The sequence below is a fragment of the Chenopodium album genome, chromosome 21 (genome assembly GCF_948465745.1).
Source record: "Chenopodium album chromosome 21, dcCheAlbu1.1, whole genome shotgun sequence".
In the NCBI taxonomy this organism is placed as follows: domain Eukaryota; kingdom Viridiplantae; phylum Streptophyta; class Magnoliopsida; order Caryophyllales; family Amaranthaceae; genus Chenopodium; species Chenopodium album.
In genome coordinates this window covers 31,140,114-31,164,827 of record NC_137854.1, presented here as the reverse complement: position 1 = coordinate 31,164,827, position 24,714 = coordinate 31,140,114, and positions in this window count along the sequence as shown.

Here is a 24,714-nt window from a genome sequence, read left to right as displayed (position 1 = left end):
CTGTCTGTTTTATTCTTTCCCTATGTTAGGTATGAGTAAAATCATTTCTAAGTTGTCCTGAGGAAATATCTCAGTTCATGCCTAGTAGTAGGAACTTTCACTGAGTTTCATAATAAGGTGAACCTTTTAGGTTCAGGCATTTCTTTTATGAATTTGTGGATTTTTTGGGTCTTCAACATGACATGCATGTTTATTCCTAAAATTTGAGTTTATTCCTTGAGGTAGTTGTATTTTTGAACTTGCACTATAATCTTTACTGATTGCATTTTGGTATTAGTTAGAATTAGTTACATTGGCCTGTTTTGGTTGCACTACCGTGGCTTTTACATGTGGGGCTGATGGTTGTGCAATTTGTTGCTAATGTAGGTAATAGTGTGAAAAAGGGAGTTGCTGGTAATGTTAATGTTAAAGGAGGGACTGTTAAAGGAAGCAGAGGCAAAAGAAAAACACCAGTTGAGAGATTTCATGATGAGTCCGGGGGTTCGTATTCTGATTCTGAGTCTTTAACGTCTGGATCACTGGCGCCATCGGATAATCCTTATTCTCCTGATTCTCAAAGTGTAACAGAATCATATAGTGTTGTGTCTAGTAGACATGTTAGTCAATGCTACAATAGTGATGAAGAGGTAATGCAATGTACTTTGTTTTCTTTTTCATTTAAGGTTGTTTGTCTGATAATGTGTGATTGTGATAGTGGTAAATTTTGAGTATTGTAGGTAAAAAAGGCTGAACGCAAAGCAAAGGCTAGGAAACGTAAAATAGATCCGCAGGTGTATGTGGTGAGTGGTTTGTTGCCATTTTTTTATAATAATATTTGTTTGTTGCCATTTGCTAATTGGAGTATAGTGAGTGGTGTATTGCTTTTAGCTTATGTAATATTAGTTTATATAATTACTGCTTTAAGTCTGACTTTTTTTTATTTTGCAGGATAATTCCAAAACAGTTGGAGGCAGGGTGAAGGAGTCAGGAACTGTTATTGCTTCTTTCAGGAGGCATAACAAGGTATAACCTTAATGCTATGGATATTTAACCTCTTTGAGTGCTATTTTTGGGCCATAGTTAATAGACTTATTAATGTTTAAAGGTAATTGTTCCTTGTATCCTTGTAGGCAATGAATGTGAACTGTCCTGTGGAGACAATGGGAAGGGTGTTAGGGATGTTTGACGAGAACAAGATTCGGTTAGTTAAGGAGATGGGGTTTGGTGGTTTGTTTTATTGTGTTGGTAAGGGACTTCCCCCAACGTTGGCATTCTGGTTGTGTACTAGAGTTGATGTGAGTCGTAGATGTTTGATGACTGTGGATGGTAAACTTTTACCGTTGGACCCAGTTCAAGTGCGTTGGGTACTGGGTCTACCATTTGGTCCACGCGCTGTTCCAGATAAAGTAGTGGACAAAGAGGTGGAGGATAGATTGTATGATACATATAGCACTGTACATCCATGCGGTACGAGAGGTATTACTAGGAAGAATTTGATTGAGTATCTGGAGGGTCCTTTGGCTGAGGAAAGTGAGTTTAAGAAGGTTTTCCTAATGTATGCTCTGAATGTTTTGTGCTCATCGACATGCCATCGTTTAAAGAAATCATTCCTTCATGGTGTTTGTGTTGTGGACAATGCATCTGAGTATAACTGGTGTGAGTTTGTCCTAGATCAGCTTATGAAAGCACTAGGGCAGTTTAGTAAAAGATTTTATGATAATGCGAGTGCAACGAGCAGTGGGGGATGTACTCTCTTCTTGGCTGTAAGTTTCTTATAAATTGCAGTGACAATTATGGCTGATTGGTTAGGGAATTATTTCTTATGTGGAATCTGGTTTGATTTTATTTTGTAAATGTAGATATTTTATCTTGATCGCCTTGATCGGGTTCCTTTGAAGTGGGGCGAATTCCCAAGGATGAAAGTATGGTCGAGACAAGAGATGAACAAGGCAATAGCAGACGATGAGTTCGATTCAGGGGATTTTGGAGCTCGTGGGGTAAGCGTTTTAAATGCACAAGTTTAGTCGGACTTATTAAAATCTGGAAGCTGATTATTATGATTTGCACTGTTTAGTGTTTGGCAGTTAGCTATGGGCGCCCACATCCCAACAAAGCAGATGATATCCTGCCATGTGTTGGCAATAATTCAAAGGAATGTGTAGATGTAAGTGTGTCTGTAGTTATTTGAGCCATTTTACATTTGGATTGATTGTTTCTAGATATGGGGTTAGCGTTTCATGTTTGGCCTTTTTGCATCGTACTTTGCATTGCACCTTGTTTGAATGTAAGGGAAGGAAATTTGCATTGATTGATTTAGAAAAAAATAAAGGAATTATTTAGTGATTTAGATGATATCTTGCCATGTTCATCGTACTTTGTATTGCACCTTTTTGCATCCAACTGTACAGTAAAGTTGATTTTCTAATTCTAAAAAAATAAATAAATAACTGTTCTTTTATTTTGATAAGGAGCTTTTAGAGTTCGACTAACGTGAATTTGAGGTGTGTTGATTCTTAAGTAGAAAAATAGTCTCCGTTCTGATGTAATTGCATTCTCAGTAAATCTAGAATTGTACTTAACAAGGTAATCAAAGAAGCATGTGGCGATCTTTGTCTCTTTACTAATCATTACATTTTGTTGTTGACCCCTAAGAAAAGAATGGAATTTAAATTTTGGTGATTGCTTGATGCAATTCGATACAGTAGCAACTTAAATGTACAAGCTACTTATGTGTACCAGCTAACTGTGACAGTGAAGCATGCTTATGTAAAATTCTAGATTTTTAGCAAATTCAAAGGTCTCTAAATTATAAACCTTACTACTTTGATTTAGGATGATTCTTCATGATGGAAGTCAATTAAATGCATAGTAAAAGTTTTTGAAGAATTACTTTACACCTACAATCTCATTAAAATCTTGTTTCTTAAGGGAATTTGAAATTATTTTGAATATTTGCTTTCTTCTAGAGTTGCTTTCAAATCCAACTATGAATTCTAGAAAACGAATAAAATGGTTCTATATAATTGTCTTGGTACTGTACCTAAGATAATTTTAGTGATCGATAATAGATGTTTAGATATCACAAAAAATTATGAAGAAACCTCAATAATAAATAAAACACTGTCATGTAAAAATTTAATATTTCTTGACAAGACCTCGACCTGATATAATTGTCATGATACTGTACCTAAGATAGTTTTTGTTTGTTGGAATTTCATTTCCCTTGAAGCACATTTAGAGTTTACATTCATATCAAGGAAACACTTCTCAATTATTTTTATATTCCGATTGCAATTTGATATAAGGCCTTCATTTAATCTTATGGCACATTCAAAACTGATCCTTAAAAAGTTTATGTACACACTATGCTAGAAAACCATGGCTAAATGTTTAATTATGTCACATAAGATTAGTGATTTGTGCAAGGCTTATATGAAATTTTTTTGCTTAATTGTTGATAGTATATGTATATGTAAATGAACCTCTTTCTCTTGCTTAATTTGAGCTATTTTTTGTTATTTGTTTTGTCTGGTTTTGGTTCTGGTTAGGTGCTTGATGCTCTGAGGAATGTTTTGAATAGTAAGGCTGGTGAAGTACAACAAGGGCATGTGGATGTAGATGAGATTGATCTGGAAATTTTGACTAAAAATGTTAAGAGGAGAAGAACGACAACATCGGATCGACCTTTCGGTCGGAAGAAAACAGTAGTGCAGCTACATGAGATTGATGAGGAGGAGGGTTTCGATCAAGGACAGGAAGGTATGTATATTTTCATTATCTAGTTATATTCATTAATTACATATTCATGGGAACCAAATATTCATCTATTGGTACATTTGTAATGTACAGGTCCTGGTCCTCACGTAACTCCACAATTGCAAGAGGAGCAGGAGATTGAAGATGATCTTGATGAAGCAGATCCAAATGCAGCTCCTACCTCAAAGGATTTGCATGGTGTTGAGGGGCAGCCTCAAAATGGTTTGTTAGATTGTCCCAATCAGGACGACAACCGAAGTGGGGAGGTAAACTCAAGTCATCAAGATGCAGATGAGTTGGATTGGACTGTTACCCGAGTACCATTTAATGTGGTACTTGATCAACCATTGAATTTGGACACATATGTGCTTCAACCATTGAACATTGATGCTTCAGACGGTCGGTTCAGGGGTAGCAAGTACTCCTTTGCCAATGATGATGGTAGTTTTAATGAGTTTGCAGATGCAAATGATAAATTTGGTGATGGGGATAGTTCTGATGATAGCTTTGTGTTGGATAAAAATCTGGGGAACGTGGGGAAAGCAGGTGATATTGACCCTGCTGTGTTGATGGTTGGAGTAGGTAATAAAGATGTCAATGACAATGCTGTTGACAGGCAGACTGACAAGGGACATAATGGTGCAGTGAATGTTGAGGGGAAGAGTAATGATTCTTCCCGGCAGAATGTACATAATGCTGCAGATGAGGGTAATAATCATGAGGGTAATAATCAGACAGCGGTTGAGGGTAATAATGGTAAAAATGTTGACAATGGTGCACATAATGGTGAAGGGATTGGTGATTCTGGAAGGGTGTTTGAGGTGGAAACACAGGATCATAATTGTGGTAACAGTAGTTCGGAAAAAAGGCTCAAGGTCAGGGATTGGTGGTCCGCAACATATGAGTGAAGCTGAGTCGGAGGTGCGCGAGGTCACTTATGAATCCGAAGAAGACCCGGTTACCCCGACAAATCAGAGGACTGCTATGTAGATGGAGATGCTAAGGAGGAAAAACGAGCACAGTAGGAGGCAGAGGAAGGCTGGTGGCCCTCCAACCTTGCCTGTTGATTATGTCAAGCACTGGCGACCGAAGTACATACGTCGGTTCCGAGAACCATTGGTCCAGTTTGTCATGGATCATTCATCTGGTCACGGACGCGTTAGGATTTTGGAGTGAGTCTTCATTTTATAGTCGGTTCTTTTACTTATTATCTAATCATTTTATTGTTTGTAGTGTATCGGTCCAAAAATAGTTGATACTTGTCTTGTTTCAAATGTTTTTGTTTCTCTTATTTTAGGAATGATATTATATTATTGAAATATGATGGTGATTTTGCACCCCTGAGTGTATGTGGTTTGGTGGCGAGTTGTGTAGGGCAGATTTCTAGTCAGGTACATCAATGTTTGTTTTTATGTACATCTAAGTCCTTCATATGTCACTTACTCATGAAAGCTTCTTCAGTTCACTTTATTATGTAATGCAGTATGTTAGGGTCGTAGGTAAAATTTATGAGAGGGTTTGGGAGATGCAATTCGTTGGTAAGAGTGGGCGTTTCATGCTTGATCCCACCTTCGGAGTAAGTTTATTGAAATCTTGGTTTATTTGGCTATAGTAACCACATTCTATTAACTTCTCATACTATTAACTTCTCATTTATTGCTTTGTTACAGATTATGGTGCTGACCTGTAATGGACGGCTGGATGCGATCCAACGACTCGTGAAATCGTACTGCAAACAACTAAGACTTACGGTTCCTAATAGAGTTAATGTGGTAAGTCTTTTTTTCCCTTCCAATTTGAATTATGTATAAATGAGCTATCATGCCTTAGTTTGTGATAGTTGATTATTTTGATTTTTTAGATTTGGTTGATGGTATTTGTTTACTTAATATATATACATGACCAGATATTTGTCCCGATACTGGGCTAGGACCTCCCTTCAAATGGGTCAGCAAGGACCTCCCTTCAAATGGGTCAGCAAGGCGATATGTGAGTTGCTCTCTGTGCACTATCATTCGATACTATTTCTAGTTTTTTATTAGGTCCTTTTCTGATTCCTTTTTTTTTCCCGCTGGACTTGTGTTGCATAGCCACAGTTGCAGAGTACACATGATTATTGCAATCAAACGAAACGCCCATAGAATAATGACCCAAATGCCTCCTGTAAGTTAATTATTTACCAATTAACGCTCTTCTTGTGATTCTTATTTAAAAATGAATTCTAATGAGTTTGTTGATTTGTCAGGTTGAGGATCTGATGACAGAGAGGTCATGGCTGCTTGCTGAAGACCTCCTTTCAGAATTCAACGAAGCAAGAACCGAAGTCCTTGAACTGATTAAACCCCGGGTTTTGTAATTCTTCCTCTCCCTTCTTAACAATATTAACATTAATGTTGTGTTTTTTTGACAATAAGTTTATCTATTTTTAGCACTGTACAGCCTATTGTAGGACCATTACTTTTGGTAGAGCTAGCTTGTGTTGTGTACTTTGTTTTTTGGGCTATGTATATGTCCATAATGTTTGTTGGGTCGACTAAAAAGTTGGGTTATTTATTTCCTTTAGACCTTACATTTTTTTTAACCCAACGAAATGCAATGATATGCTATGATATGCTTAATAGATACTTTAGGAATTAAATCTTACCATCTTTCTATGTTTTAGTATTCATGCTATGTTTTAGTAATATTTGTGAAAATTGGTATTTGTTGCTTAGAACTACTCAGTGCACATATTTACTTGTCCATCTAGTCTGTCCGGCTAGTCATTTGTCAAAAAATGATGTACCGGTTTCAGCTTTTGAGTACTAATGGCAATTATTTTCTGTATCTTCTGTAGTCATGCTCTAATTTAGAATACTTTTTTGATCAAACTATTATAGAACAGCACTGAAAACTAAATCTTATTGGACAAACTCATGGTAACTACTAAGTATACTTTGGTTTTGTCCTGCTCCCTCTTTTGTCCTACCATTCCCTTAATAGAGCTCTCACGTGTTGCACATCCTCTAACCTATAAGCATTAGCTGCTTACTGCACACACTAAAATCTTGCCAACAAATATTGAAACACAAAACTCCTGCTCTAAATTCACCCCTTGTATCATATAATGCCCTAAATTATGATGACATGAATATGGCTGAATTCACCCCTTGTATGCCCTAAATTATGATGACATGAATATGGCTGAATATAATAATAATAAGACTGAATATATATTTCTAAGGTGATCCTTAATTTGATGTTATACATTACATAATTAGCTTCTACCCGATAAATGCTATTAAGATACTTCTACAATGATAGCCAAAACAATTAGGCAGACCCGGGTAGGTCTAGATCCAAATAGAGTTGGTTCTACCACCATGTCTTACCAAAAAGTTCTTTTAACATTAAAACCTAAGGTCTCTACTTAACTATACTACTAAGTAGACTAATAAGTTGAAATACAAGCTTCTCCTTGTCCTCATCTGTAGTAATCTTCATTAAACCTGATGTTGTCTCTCCTTTTAAAACCTCGAGGTTCAATGTGAGCCCAAACCGTAGCCCCATCTCTGACCTTCTCCTCTTCCAAGTTCTTTTCATCATTTAAGTCCTCCCCATGTACCCATAGTCGGACACGCTGCTCATCGACGTTGTGATATAGTCCCCATTTCATGTAAAGCTCCTTCACACTAGATGTTTTCTTTATTTTGAAGCGGATTGTTTCACGTCCGGATGCGACAGTGCAAATCGTGATCACGATTTTGTCGCTTGTTGGTTCCTGTGATGGTGGGTCAATTGCAACTCCTTTCCCATCCTGCCAAATGACAAAGGATTTAACCCATGTAAGGTTTTACAAAGACATTCTGCCATGTGTGGACTACTACTGAAACTTGTTGCTAACATGCATATACCAACTCAAATTATTGGTAAGCTATCTAAATTATTGTTACAAAATATGATTATAAACTAGAAAAATCATTACTATTTGTTACTTATCTATAAGTTACACTACTAAAAATTGGCCAACTTGCGACCGGCGCAAACGGTCGCAAAAAATAGTGAAAACGGTCGCAAAACGTAATTGCGACCGTCAACGGTCGCAACATGGCGGTCGTTATTATGATGGTCGCAAAAAAAAAATTTTACGACCGTCAAACGGTCGCAAATACTTAACGACCGTTTTAACTATTTTCAACGACTGTTAAAAAAACGGTCGCAAATATTAAAAATTGCGATCGCTTATGAAACGGTCGCAAATATGGAATTTAGCGACCGCCATAAGCCGTCGCTAAAAGTATTAAAAAAAACAAAAAAAAAAAGAAAAAGACCCACCCACCCACCCTTAGCCCAGATCCACCCAAACCAGATTCCACCCAAACCTGTAAACCTCCACCACTACTTACCCTAAACAACCACTAGCCTGCCTCTGCCGCCCTCTACCCACCATCACCGTCGCCCACCGTCGCCCACCAATACCCAGCACCACCCACCCATCCTTAAACAGAAAAACGGTTAAAAAAAATTCCAAAAAAGCAAACAAAAATGAAATAAAACATTATCAAACAATCAAATAATTTCGAACAAAAATCCAAAAAAAGACATAATTCGAACAAATTTATCAATACAATTTAACCCACAAATAAAATGCACAAAAATTAAACCAGAATAATCGCCCTAAAATTCAACCCATAATTATACCAAAAAAAAACCCACAACAATTAAACCCAGAACAAAAAATTCGACAAAAAAATCAAACAAAAACGAAATAAATTAAAACCCTCATAAATGGAACCTAAATTGGAGAAGTTCAAGCTCAAAATCAAACCAAAAATCTATGAAATTCGAACAAATAAAGAACAAATTCGAACAAAATTAAAAAAAAAACTCGAATAAAACCAAAATCAAAGGAATTCGAACAGAAACGCAAACAAAAATCGATAACAAAATCAAAACAAACATGGAAATTCGAACGGAAAACGAATTCAACCACAAAATTCGAAAATAAACAAAATTTCAGAAAATTAAACATACCTTTCACAATATATCTTCCTCTTTAGGTTAATATGGTCAAATTCGACCAAGAAAACTCCAGATCTGGAATTTTTGAGGTCGAATTTGACCATAAACACCAAAGTTCGTGTGGTGTTTTTAACATCAAACGAATTTGACTATTTTCAACTTTTGCTTGTGAAGTTCGCTGCTCTATTTCGGGTTGGTGAAGAGAGGAAATGCGAGAGAAAGAGAAAAAGATGAGGAGAAGAGGATGAGTGAGAAGAGGGGCGGCGTTCAATGGGAGGTGGAAAGAGGAAAGAGAAGAGAGAGATAGGAGAAGGGTGTGAGAAAAATATAGGAGAACAGGATGTGTGAGGAGAGAGAGGATAGAGGATGCGTGAGGAGAGAGAGGACGGCTGCTTCTAATACTAGGGTTTGGGTGATCTTGTTTTATACCCTTTTTTTTTAAAATTTGAAAAAGCACTTTTGCGACCGTTATGGCGGTCGTAATGTTGCGACCGTTTCTCAAACGGTCGTAATTAAAGCATTTTGCGACCATCTCTAACCGGTCGTAACAGAATTAATTTAATTTTGAATAAAATTTCACATGAATTTTATTTTTAAAAAATATTTCAGTACCTTTGCGACCGCTTTAAAAACGGTCGCAAATATCAATTTTTGCGACCGTTTTGATGACGGTCGTAAAAAAACGGTCGCAATTCGACCGAATTTTAGTAGTGTTACAATCATTATGATTGTAACAATCTGGCAGAAACATATACCCCCTATGTTTCCCAGAAAATAAATGGGCAACAGAACATTCAATAATAAGTATTGTTAATTTCAAGGCAACTCAACAACACTAAATCTATAAAACAGCACAAGGTTATTATATATATACAAAACAAGATCACAATACTTGTTACAATCTGTCATTTTGTTTTTATAAAATTACTTAATATAAAAGAAACTACAACTCACACAAATTTACGAGTACCTTGTCATAAGCAAGAATGACCTCAGACATGTACATTCCTACTTGAAATGGAGTGTCTTCCGGTGCTAGCAGTTGACCCCTCCACCATAATCTCAAATCCTTAGGACGAAGCCCCACCCTAGATGCGTACTCAATGAAAACCGAATTTAAACGGGGCTGTCAACACTCATCTCAACTGGCATTCCATTGTCATCAACATCCCCTCCTTTCACTAACAAGCTAATTTTGGTGGAAAGTGGCTTCCCAGTTATAACTACGCAATCGTCTAGCTCGTCTGTGAGATCAAGTGACTCCTCCGACTCGTCTTCGGATGGATCATCCACGGGATCATCCATGGAGGATGGAGGGAGCACTACGTACGTGAAGGATTGGGAGAAATTTTGGAGCACTATAAGTTGGGTTTACGGAAAATTTGTAAGGAGCACTATAAGTGTAGAGTTTGGGAGCACGGTTTGCCAAGATATTGTGAGATAATCTATTGCTATTTAGTTTACTATTAATAGAGTTTGGGAGCACGGTTTGGCAAGATATTGTGGGATCATCTATTTCTATTTATATTACTATTAATCGGGTAAGTGCTAAATTGGAGTTGTTGTAGTTCTTTTTAATAATATAAATGCATTGTACTAATGTTTAGGTAGTATATTTATTGCAGAGACATGTACAATGGTTTTTTATTTACAATTGTATGGTTATAAGTCTTGTCGAATCAGTAACTTTATATTAAAATGAGTACATTTACAAATACAAATCGACTTAACACCATCCAAACCAATATAATTGGCTAAAATTCAACAACTAAAATTCGAGACACATAGGGTGTATTATACTAACTCATATCTTACGGTATAATTTGATTTTATAATACTGATTAAAAATATGCATGAAATATTAAATTCGTCTTGTAATCTACCCATCTAAAACATTTACTATAGAAGATTATATTACTCATAATAATAGTCTCTTACACAAATGCTTTTAATAATACTCTCTTACACACATGCTTTTAATATCTATAACCTAATGTGACTTTGATATGATTTGATTGTTGTAGAAGTTGTTCCCCATGTCATGTTCCCCATCCACCATCTACCATTCATCATCTGTTTCAGAATTGTGGTACTCATCTGATTCACGACCCGAGTCGGAACTACCCCGGACACGGGAATCAAGCTTAAAGCCATAGTTTTCGTATGCATCTTCGATGTTCTCAATGTAGGCAGAGGGGGCTTGGCTACTATGAAACGGGAGGTTGCTCACTATTCCACATGCCACTGTGGCATCAACCCCGTTCAAGTTGCACATCATGACCACGAATTGCTTATATTTCACCTCATCAACACTGAACAAATGAATAAAATCAACATCTCCGAATTCTAGCCATTTAATAATCCCCTTCGGCTTTCTTTTCTCGTCCTCTCCTTCCCCTTGGTTTAAATCTTTTGAATCTTCTAAGTGAAGGGTAGAGAACTCCCTTCTGAGTGATACCAAAGGCCACGCATCATCACCATGTTCCCGCTGCAGCTCATTTAAAACCACCTCCCACTCATCCAGTTCCATGAACATATTCATGAACGTCGATGTATGCCTAAAAGTGTGCTCGTAGTAAGTACATTTGTAAACATAGTTCTGCAACGTAGATAATTGAAAAGAAAAGCAAACATTATATAGATCAAGCATATAATACAACATGCAATACGCCTCTTTCCGAAATTTAAGGGGATTTCTTATAGTATACGGTTTAAGAATGGGTATTCCGGATGAAATTGGATATCTGCGACATTGTTACCAGCCCTCGATATCGTGGCTAGTTGATGGTTGAACATTCTCATTCTGTTCCTAACCCTTAATGTACGGACTCCCAAATCAGCTTGTAGATGCGCCGGTGCTAAATCTTTGATGCTATCACAAAGTACGGAGACATCGATTTCGGAAATAGGCTTTGTAGAAGATGGTGGGGTGGAAAATTGATAAGTGCATTCGTTGAGTGGGTTGGCCATTGCGATTGATTGCGGTATTACAGTTGCAACTTAGAGAAAAGAAAAGAAAACATTATATACGCATATACTAGTCAACTGAAATAGTGGGAAAGGAATTCAAATTTGAGCTAACAAAATTAAATAAAAAATGCGAATTGATTCAAATTAATGCTGAAAATTTCCTCTCATTTTACTCCCGCCAACTACATTTTCAGATATGACATGCAAACTTCCGGATTTGACAATTATTTTCTTCTGAATGACATACATACTTGTTGCAATAACTGAACGAGCGGGAAAATTTACATTAGCCGAGTTTAATATTTTCAATAGCTTCCTTTACAAAAAATGACACGTTTCCTGATTAAAGTAATGAATTGTCAGGAAATTTAAAATTTTATTTTTTGCTACAAATATAATTAAATGGTGTACTGGCCTTTTTTCTTTTATAACATTGAAAAAAAAAAGCAAAAAAACAACATATGATTTACTTGAGGGTAAAGTTAATTTTAATACCTAAAATTGTGTATACTATACGAGGAGATGAGCATAAAATTCACATAACGCTGGGATTAATAGGAAACATGTTCATTGATGACAAAATACACTCCGAAATAACAATAATAAGTCAATAAAGGACCCAAATTTGACATCCTACTAGAATTGGGTCGACACAATTAGGCTGATTGAGAACATACTCAATTAGGTTGCTGGGGACATAACCAAATAACGACATTCAGACTTAAATAACTGACACAATAAATTTTGCAAATGACATAATAATTTAAAGTATTGATGATGGCAACACATCAAACATCCTTAACAAATTGAACTTCGAACAAGTCGGGGGTGTTGAGATCATAGGTGAAAAAAATTCCATGCCATGGTTTTAATTTCATTTGCCTCATCATAGGACGAATCCTTTTAATAGTGGCTAGCACGATCTTCAGCTCCCCTCTTGTATCTCCTTTCACAATTTGTAGCTCGGCGTCCCAACGCTTACTTTTGTAAGTCAAAGAAACCCGGTTGGTTTCGGCTAGGCCGACAAAATTTTCTCGTGCAAATTTAACCGGCACATTCTTTGAAAAAAAAATTTTCAATAAGTGAACAATGATTAAATTTTCCTAATATTTGCAAACAAAAATGTACAAAGATAACAAAAGACAAATATTTACCAAAATGCCTTGCTAAATGTAGGTAGATGTTAATGTTACACCAAAGCTAACCTTCCTAGATTGAAAGATCATCCGCCCAAGTCTTTGCTTGGTTCGTTGTTTACGAGTCTCCATTTCAGTTAAATAATTACCATCAAGAACAACAACGTTATCTCCGTTGTCATTCTCATTGTTCATGTTCTCCTCAACGACTGTGATATCCACTCCACCCCTTATAACACGGCAATAAAACTTACCAGAAAAACCATAGTAAATGACTAATTCATCATCGAAGTGGATATCATTGTCAGTTACAAATGCATTCCATCCATTTTCAATGTAGGTTACCATATTGTCATTTTCTTCCACTTCAGTTACAAACACATCCCAATGTTGCGAAGTGTCTAGACCTCTTCCACTTCAGTTACAAACACATCTCAATGTTGCGAAGTGTCTAGACCTCTATACACACGAGCATTGCCACTAATGTCATACATTAGTCCTCTAAATATAGACGGAATCCTCTGCATCGTCAATAATATTACAAATTGAAAAAATCAATAATAAAGTGCATTACTAAATATGATAAGTAATATTACAAAATAATATTATTTTTAATAATGCATATTAAGTAAACAATTTTTTAAGCGATGTTAAATGAATAAGTGTATATGTCAATAGGATTGTAATTACCACTCGGTCATTGTCTTCATCACACAAAATGCTGAAATTTGGCAAGCTCTCATACACCTTAATAATTAGTAAAAGATAAAAGCACAATGATGTTACTTGGTTCATTTCATAATCATTAGCAAAAAAATGCATCACAAATATATTAAGTATTAGTGGTTAGAAAATGTACTTACATCAGCCATATTGGAAGTCTTTGGGCAAACTAGATTATGAACCAGATAATGACTTGTAATTGATTGCACTGGGTTGATTTATGTTCCCCATTTTATAGACAAAAATTAACCATAAAAAAATTCCATAAATGACTAGTGACAACTCAAACCAAACACATGCTACAATAGAGTGTATAGTTTGAAAAGATTCCCTGTAAAATGTCTTTGATGCTTATTTTACCGTCATATTTAACACTTTCGTGAACTTATTATAGTTTCAAAAGATTCCCTGTAAAATGTCCTTGATGCTTATTTTACTGTCATATTAAACACTTTCGTGAGCGAATAAGCAATTGAATATGTTGACACGATGATTGCATTTCGGTAAATAATTTATTGCGATTATGGAAAAAATCATACATAACTGTACACCCTCCGTGTTTTTTAAGCGATACATATTAACTAGCACATAGTAATCTTGCAATTTTTTTGAGTTAAATAAAATAATAGGTTAGTGGGATAGTAAAGTATTAAACAATTGTTAAAGAAATATAGTGGGGTTAATAGGAAATTGAAAAGAACTGAATGTGAGAGAATAGATATAATAAAAAAAAAACAATAAATTGAGTTGTGGGTTTGGGTGCAGACCATGAGAGTAAAATTGTCATTATTTTCTTGTTTTGTTTTGCCAGAAAAGGAAATGTATGACTTTAAAAAATACACCCGGAAATGAAAAATGTATCACGTAGAAAAACACGGAGGGAATATAAAGTCATGACACATTTCTATTCATCTGATTTGGAATTTTTAAAAGTCATCTTCAATCTAGAGAAAGTAACATGTAATTTCATCATTCATAAGTCACAAAATTTGGAATTATTCATTTTTTATTTATTAAAAAATAAATAAAAAACATCAATTTTCTGTTTTCGTACACACAACTTTCCTATTTAAAGGTTGTACTAAATCAATTGTTGTCTATAAAAAGAATATATTATAGAAACCACTATTGTTTTTTCTATAAAAGGATTTATATTATAGAAACCACTATAGGATTGTTTCAATTAAATCAAAAACTTATTATTTCTTCCTCTAAACAATATTGAAGATAATGGCTGATTTCTACGCGGATAAGGTAAAGTGTACAATTGTGGTCAAACCAATTGATCGCCAATTGATGGTAAGTATATTACATTAAGTCATACATTAATATATTCGTTTTTGTGCATTTATAATTGTACCGTGATATTGTGTTTTTTTGTTTCAGGAACTTCCTGCAGATTGGAAGTTTTTTCTTCTTTAATTTCCCAATTTTGTTAGAGTCTATACTGGGAATAAGGGCAGACAAGATAGATTTTGGGAAGTAAGAGTCATAAGCGTACCAGAAGATACAGGTTGTGGTGGTATGTTGATTGATCGTGAATGGGAAAACTTAGTTGCTACGAACAACATAGTACCTAGAGACAAACTTGATGTTTACCATGATCATTATTCCATTTTCATTAGAATTTTTAATGCGGATGGTACTGAAAGGCTTCCTAATGTAGTAGGAGCAGGAAATGGAAGCAATGTATAAGTTTTTTAATATTCACATTATGTACCTAAAAAATATGATTTAATATCCTAAATAATAATATCTGGATCAGATTATATTATGTTGTTCGGATTATAATTTTATTTTATATCATAAATAATAATATTTGTATCAGATTGAACTATGTTTAACATAAATAATTAAATATGTATAAGTTTATAATATGTTATTCGTAGCTTATTAACGTCATGAATTAGATTATTTTAGTTTTTTTTATTAGATTGTTATTGTCATTCCAACCCATGCCTAGACGTCAGTGATAAATCACTTCAAAATCGGCTTGTTTTTTTTAATTTTCAACATAAGCTATGATAATAGTCCTTTTATATTCTTCTATTGTCATTTTAATATTGGTTTGCAAACATGACCTTTACTATCCAACAACTACACCCTTATTATTGCTCATATGTATAATATTAGATTCCCGTACCGTCGTTGACTAATATGTTCCATCCTAACTTCCTTGGTAGAAGTAGGCAAGATATTTGATTTTCAACCAATATAATTTGTACAAACATTTTTTTAAATATTTCCAAATTTAATGAATCCTAAAGATTTATTTGAGTACTTTTTTTATTTTTTTCAAAAATTTTGTTAATATTTTCGTAATTTTTCAAGACTATAAATTTGGGTTACGGACCATTTATTATTATACACTTTGTGAGATACGTTACAATTGACTGAAAAAATTGCACTATGTCATGTGTTTTTTGGGTGGGAATCAGATACATTTTGCGTACAAATTATTTATAAAATTTTTTTAAAAGGCAAAATCACAAGCACATCCAAATTAATTAATTTCGAGCCTAAATTAATTTCGAATGGGTTAAAACTGTACTTGGGCGTACTATTTAAGACCATACAATATGCTGCACTCCACTATATTTTGTGATCTTAAATTCATTCAAAATGACAGCATTTTTTAATTAGAAGACTTTATAGTAATAAAAAAATAACAATTTCGAACAAGTGATCAGTGAGTTGTCACTTCACCAACTAAAAAGCATCCAAAAGGATTCCATTTTGAGTGTTTGAACAGAATGGTACAACCAATGAAATTAGATTCAACAAGTTATCATTACAACTTGGTCAAAATTCTCGGTTACAAAATTTGATTTGCTTTATTCATTGACATGACAAGTCACAAAATTGTTTGATTGACAATTTAATATATACAAATAACAACAACATCATCATCATTTATTGTAACATTTATCTAAACTTCTTCAGATGGCCTTTATTGCACAAATTGCAAGGACGTAATAACAATTGATCTAACAAGTATGTTTTTTAATGTAATCACCCCAAAATATTTTTTAAAGACACTCATCTTAAAGTAAAGTATTAGTTTAGTCATAAATATGGAGTTCTTATACTCGCATTAGCTATAAGAGTGTCATATTAACATTAAGTACATAAGACTTCTACCTTATTTCTTTTCCAGAATTGTAATTTAACTTACTTAATTTAACACACTTCACATCAAAACAAGGAAGAAAATAAAATTATGACCTTTAATTAAGAAAACACATTATTTAAATGCTAACTTGCTAACTAGATTAGTACACATTATTCACATGCACACGGATTTCGACATATTCACATGCCCACGGAATTCTCGCTTTCACCATATTTTGGTTAGCCATTATATATCTAAAATTGACAACATAATTTAGTTTAGTTGATACATAAGTTCAACAATAATATGTTTAAATAAATCATATTAGTCATTTTTAATAATTATATTGTCAAATATTACAACTATATTGTCATTTAAAAATAATATTGTCACTAATAGGTATAATATGTAACGTATGATTAATTAGGTTTAAGTGACAGTTGTAACATAGGATTGACTATATTGAGGTTACTAATAGGTTATATATTAGGTGTTAAACATAATTTATTATTTAACAACTAATAATCCAATTGTATATCAATTAATATATTAGGTGTTAAACATAATTTATTATTTAACAACTAATAATCCAATTGTACTATATCAATTATTTAATGAAATAAATTAAGATATGTATTAGTTGCTTATAGCTTTCAAAATGAAACGAGACAACTCGTGAGCTAACTCGGTAAAAATTAAGTCATAACTAACTCGAGTAGAGTGAGCTTGACTCGAACTCGAGAATGACTCGAAATTTCGAAAGAAGCTCGAAATCCTTCACGTAATATAATATTTACTTAATATTTTGAAAACCATGAAAAATTAAAAAGAATATAGAGATGGATCCAATTTCAAGCTACTCGAGATCTACGCGACTCGGTCCAACTTACTCAACGCTCGACTCGGTCAAAGCTCAGTCTAAACTCGACTCGATAAAATATTAGTCAACGCTATACTCGATCAAAGATTAGTCTACAATCGACTCGATAACGCTGGACTCGATATGTTAACGAGTCGAGTCGAGCTATCCCAAACTCGAACTCGACTCGCATCTTAAGCACCCCTAAACTGAATTTGGAACTAGACCACTAATTTAATATATGTAAGTTAAATTCTCGCAGTATAGTCGTCTTAATGTTATACTTAAATAACAGACCATTTTAGGAATTCGTTGTAGGAAGTTAAAATTAAACCATAGCTCAATTTGTATTTTTTCCAACTCAATTTAATACAATTATTATATTAAAGGACAATATAAATTGAATACAATTATTTTATTAAATGACAATATAAATTGAATTGAAGATAAGATAGTGTGTAAGCATTATGCTAAGACCTCAGTTGTAATTGATTTATGTAATTAGGCTGTCATATGTAGTTTTTATACTGTTGTTTGTTGTATTTATTTTGTCATTTGATTCGATTTTGTGATTCATGGATATTTTAAATATATACACTTTACTTGGTTAGTAATTAGATGGTCATCTGCAGTTTTTATACTGTTAATGTTTGTTTTTATGTTGTCTTTTTGGAAAATTATTTTGTGATTGGATATATTAAATAAATACACTTTATTTGTTTAGTAATAATTCTAAATGTCATTTTTGTCCCACGTGCTTATTGGATCCGAAGTCCAAAGGGAAATCACACACGGTTGATGTGTTTAATATTTTTTTAACTATATGTTTAATATTTTATTTGCCACTACTATAAATAAAATAATGTCTTCACTTTTTGTTAAATGTTACAGAAAGCAAACAAAAATCCAAAATCACACAAACACCAACTTCCCAAAGCAATGGCTTCTCGCTACTCCCTCTCCAAATCCAAATACCCTATGGGATGCACTCCCCTTGATGCTCAATCTGAGATTTACTATCTCGCACCCAACACCACAAAAAGGAGCGAGATGGATTTCAACAATGTCCTCTACGGAATTGTTAAGAAGGAGCCGTACGATATCCATTATCTCGACGACGACGACGTAAGGGCTTTGATAAGGGATCATTTGAAACCGTGGCCTGATTGTTATCATGGCCTCCAGATGATCAAGGAGGATGGAACCATTCGTCCGTCTTACCTTCCAAACTATTATGATATTTATGGTATTATCTCAGATCCCTCAACTTTTAATTCAAAGCTCCAGTCTTTTGATTATTCTGAAATGGACACTGTGTCTAAGGTTGTTCTACCCATATTGGAAAAGATTGTTGACCCTTTACCTGTTGTGAATTTGAAATGTCCTATTTTTCGCCTAAGAAAACCGAATCCCACTGAGTTAAAAATAGGTTTTGGTAGTGATGCACTAGTTGTATACCATGTCCATGGAATTTTTACCACTGTTGACTTCGCCATTGTCACTAACCACCTTGTTCATGAGGCTCCTGCGTCTAGATTTTACGGTACGAGGTTAACACCAACAATTGAAAAAGATTGTCCCTCCCTCCCCATAGGAACTCCAATAGTCGTATGGAATGTTAGGGATTTGGCTAGACCATCTTTCATGCCAAATTTTCAAGCATTGGTCGAGAAACACGAACCCGGAGTTATAATACTCCTTGAGACACGAGAACCCATGAAGAATTGGACACGTCTCTTCAAAAAATTCATGAAGTGCAATTTTGAAGAGGCGTGTCTCCCAGGAGGAGGGCTAGCGTCGGGTATCGTTGTTCTGTGGGATGCAAATTTGGTGGACTGTGAGACAATATTCAATAGTGGGGGAAATTGTGAGTTGCTTACTGTGGGTTCGGTGAAGGTTAGTGTGAGCCATTTCATTTTATTTAGTTAACTAATATTAGTTTAAATTCCATTCATGAATTGTAATACCAACGCTTATGTGTGTGCTACAGGTGAAGGATGAAGGTGGGCCTTCGAATGCTGGGAATGAAGCGGCTGGAAGGGATGAGGAGGAAGAGTAGAGCTCGGGCTACGAGTAGCTAAGCTTTGTAATTCTGATTATGCCGCCATGTTTAATTATGTAGGTCGTATGAACAATATTTTTAATTTGGAGATCATGTTCGGTTGTAATATTTTAATCGGCTAGTTGTTGAACTATTTGAATTTTTAATTTGTGGACGTAATTATGTTTATTTTGAATTATGCTTATTTTCTCTTATGTTAATTAGTAATTATGTGTTTATTAATTTTTTTAAATAGTACAATATATCGTTAAATTAGGAAAGATAACAAATAATGAATAGATATGTATGTAAAGAGTCTAATTGTGTTATTATGGTTCTTGTAAAGAGTCTAATTGGGGTCAAAGAATTAGTTTCTTAAATAAAAAAAACGAAATTGTCATATAGTAGTAAATATAGTTAATATAGTAAATATAGTTAATAACCAAAGTGCATCTTAAGTGCAATATTAGTGTAATATTTCTTACATTGTGATTTAAACCAAGCAAACAAATATAATTTTCGTAGCTAAGTTAAATGTATATTTTTATGTTAAACAATTTAGATTTACAATGTAATTGAGATTTTGGTGACCTGAATGGGGTATGCATGGGAACAACAATTGTTTGAATAGATGGAAATGGCAATTAAGTGAATTTGGCTTAGCAATTAAAGTTCTCGAAAATATTTGATTAGGCGGGAATATTTGGGTCAAGGCGGGAATATTTGGGTCAAAGGCGAGAAGTAGTAATTTGGTGTAAAGGTAGTCTAGTTGAATTAATATAATGACATACAAGTGTATAGGGTGACAATCATTTTTTGGTAAATGACGATCAACCTAAAATCAACTGGACAATAAGAGGGAATATTTTCTTCAAGAGGAAATTATTGTATTGAATTAAAGATTTAACCAGATTAAATTTGATAACCTATCAATTTTAAGTAAGTGATTATGTAAATTATTTAACAATTTCTGAAATTATGCAACATTTACTTAAATAATCAAATAAATTACTGAACAATTACTTAGAGATCAATCAACATGTTGAACAATTACTGAACTTGTACTTAAAAAATTGTTAATCCCCTAATAGAACAAAAATAGACATTACAGATCAAAGTTACTGTCATTTTCAAAACTTAGGTGGATAAGCTATGTACCAACCTCCATATGGTAGAATTATGTACGTACGTTAACAAATGAATGAGAAATCTTTTCTCATTAGTCATAACGTAGTGTAAGATTATCCGAATTGATCCGATCATCGTTGTTATTACTATTACAAGATTACCGAAAACACTACAGTTTGATTCGATCTATGTAATTTATTTACTATTACAAAGTTACCCGTTCTCAAACGTAGGTCATTTGAATTTGATTCAAAGATTTTGAACGACACTTACACTTGTTTCCTATTCCAACCTAACATATTAAAAGGAACTATTATAGTTAGCCAAAGCGAACCACACACGGTTTTTTCAACTTAAAATCGGAACTAATCTTAACTGCTCTAACTAATCCAAACTAATCTTAACTATTCTTAACTAATTTTAGTACTAATATTTTAAAATATAAGTAACATTGTTGTTGCCCTTATTAGAACTTATTGTAGATGATCAATCTTAACTAAGTCATGAGAGTAACTGAACTTATTTGAAAATAACTGTACTTATTTGGTCCCCATAATTTGGCCCCGTAAAATTAATTTCAATAAGTCCACCCCATGCTTGTGTAAACATTTAAGTGAAGTCAGTGAAAAATCCTTTCAAACATATGAGATGACAAGGTGGGTTTAGTTTCAAGGATTCTTTGTTGTAAGTCCTTTTATAATCTTTTATTGTCATTTTTGTATTTTATTATTGCTGTACAAACCCCCATGACAATACTTATACATCAAGTACATCTTCGATTTTCGGTTAGAAAAAGATTCGTGTACCTTCTACCATGTGCTTAACTTTATCAGAATTTAAAGTTTAATTTTCACTATTCAATTTCATCCGAAATTTTTGTAGTCTTTGGCGCAAATTTAGAATTTTTTGAGCCAAAACTTTGAAATTTTTTAACTAAATGTAACTGTCCTTTGGTCAACTCTACAATTACAATTTTTCAAATTAACATGTAACAATTTGAAATTAAGGAAAGCAGCGTATAATAAATTTAGAGACGTGCACTGTATAGTAAATTTACCAAATAAGTAATTGTGTCACTGTCATTTAGCATAAGTAATTGTACATGGACATGGACATGGTAAACAACAAGTGCATCACTACCAAAACCTATTTTCAACTCAGTGGGATTTAGTTTCCTTAGGCGATAAATGGGACATTTCAAGTTCACAACAGGTAAAGGGTCAACAATCTGCTTCAGTATGGGTGGAACAACCTTAACACAGTATCCATTTCAGAATAATCAAAAGACTGAAGCTTTGAATTAAAAGTTGAGGGATCTGAGATAATACCATACATATCATAATAGTTGGGAAGGTGAGCCGGACGCATGGTTCCATCCTCCTTGATCATCTGGAGGCCATGACAACAATCAGGCCACGGTTTCAAAGGATTCCTTATCAAAGCCCTTACGTCGTCATCATCGAGATAATGAATATTGTACGGCTCCTTCTTAACAATTCCATAGCGAACATTGTTGAAATCCATCTCACTCTTTCTCGTGGTGTTCGATTCTAGAAAAACAATCTCCGACTGAGCATCAAAGGGATGCATCCCATAGGGTATTTAGGTTTGGACAGAGAGTAGCGAGAAGCCATAAGGATGTAGTGTTTGTGTGAATTTGCTACTATTGTTTGGTATTCTGTACTTCATTTACCAAAAAGATGATGCCCAATATTTATAGTGGGGGAGGTGAATGAGGAATATTAAGTAAAATATATTAAAATAATTTATAAGGTACGTGTGAATAACTTTGAGAATTTTTAATCATCATACTAATACAATATCATATTATCCAAATCAATTATATTGTCATTTAATAAAATTAACTGTGTCACAAATAAAATGAATTGTGTCACAAATAAACCCTGTAAGTATTATATCACACAATTCAATTATATTGTCATTTAGCATAAGTAATTGTGTCACAAATAAGCCTTTTATCAGTTTTATGGGAAAAAAGTATAAATTGAACATAACTGAAATGATTATTGCTAAAATGAACTGATTTGAAATTAAGTAAGTGTGAACTTTCCCTACACTCAACTATATTCCGAAACATTAGTTTTTAAATTTATACTTAGTTATTTGTACCTAAATTAAAAATACTTGTGATTTTCAACATTTGACGATTTTAAATTTTTTTGGTAGGCAAATAGCAGGAAATAAGGTTATTATGCTTAAAACATATAATGATGAAGATATATTTACTTCTGATGCAACATGAGATGCGATGATAGATGATGGGAACCTGCGTTGAGGACTCAGTATATAAGTACTCACTAGCATAACTTCTTCTCTGCAAGTTCTTAGCAACCCAACACTTCTTGGCCTTTCTCTTATAATATAGCGTAAACTTTAAAGACAGATTGATCTCGACCTATTACCTTTCATGGCTAGAGCAGCACCAACAGATCCTCTAATTGTCGGCCGAGTTATCGGGGACGTTTTGGATCCCTTCAATAGGACTAACTCTGAGGGTAAGTTCTAACAATAGAGATGTCAATAATGGATGTCATTAATATGTAAAGTCAAACTTAGAAAACAGAGTTCAAATACTTACTTAATTTTGACAATATATTAACACAAAATGACATAATAATTATATCTTTTGATAATATATATTTGAATAACTTAATTGATTTTTAGTACCGATGTACACATTAATAGTATCTATGTGCACATTAATAGTATCTATGTACACATTAACAGTATCTATGTACACGTACATGTATTACACATATAGTGTCTCTGTACTTGTTTTATTACACACATATTACATTTATCTATGTACATGTATGACACAAATATAGTCTGTACTATCCATTTGTTGAACTTATTTGTTGTCTTAAAATATTATTATCAATAAAGTTAATTTTAGGATACTGAACTGAATATTTTATAATAATTTCCGCTGCGTAGTACCTATAAATCCCTACAGAATTAAATAATAATAGCACCGTAATGAACTAATGATGATGATTTTGTATGTAATTAGCTAGCAAAAATAAGTTGGGTGTAGTAGGGGGCAGTTAGCTAGGAAGTAAGAAATTCATGTTGTGATGCATGGATGATGAGTTTGTATGTAATTAGCTAGCAAAAATAAGTTGGGTGTAGTAGGGGGCAGTTAGCTAGGGAGTAAGAAATTCATGTTGTGATGCATGGATGAAGTATGAAGTAACTCCCATTGCATCACGTTACTCATGCAGTGCAAGCTGGAGGAGCTCATCATCCGCATGTAAAGATTAACTTAATTTGTGATTTACATGAACATGCAATTTTAACCATCAAGTCAGATGAAAGAAGCTCATCTGTAAATGTTGAAAATTTAGGTAGCTCGATCATACTGTTATATCAACTAATCAAAATTTAAAATACAATACTATTTCGTATCTAATCGATGTTCTTTAAATGGTTGAATCATGTCAAATATAATCTCATTCTCATATAAGCACAAATAATTTATTTCACTTTTTTAGGCCTCTAAAATTTCATGAACTACATATATATACATAAACAAAGTCGCATATGTTTTGATTTTTAAGATCTCGGTATATGTTTTGATGCTTAGATCCGGTGAATAATAGGCATCATGTTAAAAATCAGAAATGAACGTAAGAGGTTAGGGCCTTATCAATTCTCATATGTTGATAATGTTTCTTTTGTTGAAATTAGTATTTTTCGGACAAATTTGTAATTTTTAATTTTGACATATAAGTTTTCCTATGTGAGGTGACAAATTGATAATTTGTAATTTGTTACTTGTTATTTGTAATTTTGAAATAAGTAATTATTGTTTTATTTTCATTAGTGTCATCCATTACATTAATTTTTTTGCTTAAACTTTTAACATTTCTGTGACTAATATTGTTGCATAGAGTCATTGACAATATTAAGCATATTTTGAGTAAATCGCTTAGTGTAATTGTCAATCAAGGTTTGCATCTCAATTCAGTGACTTGTCATGTCAATG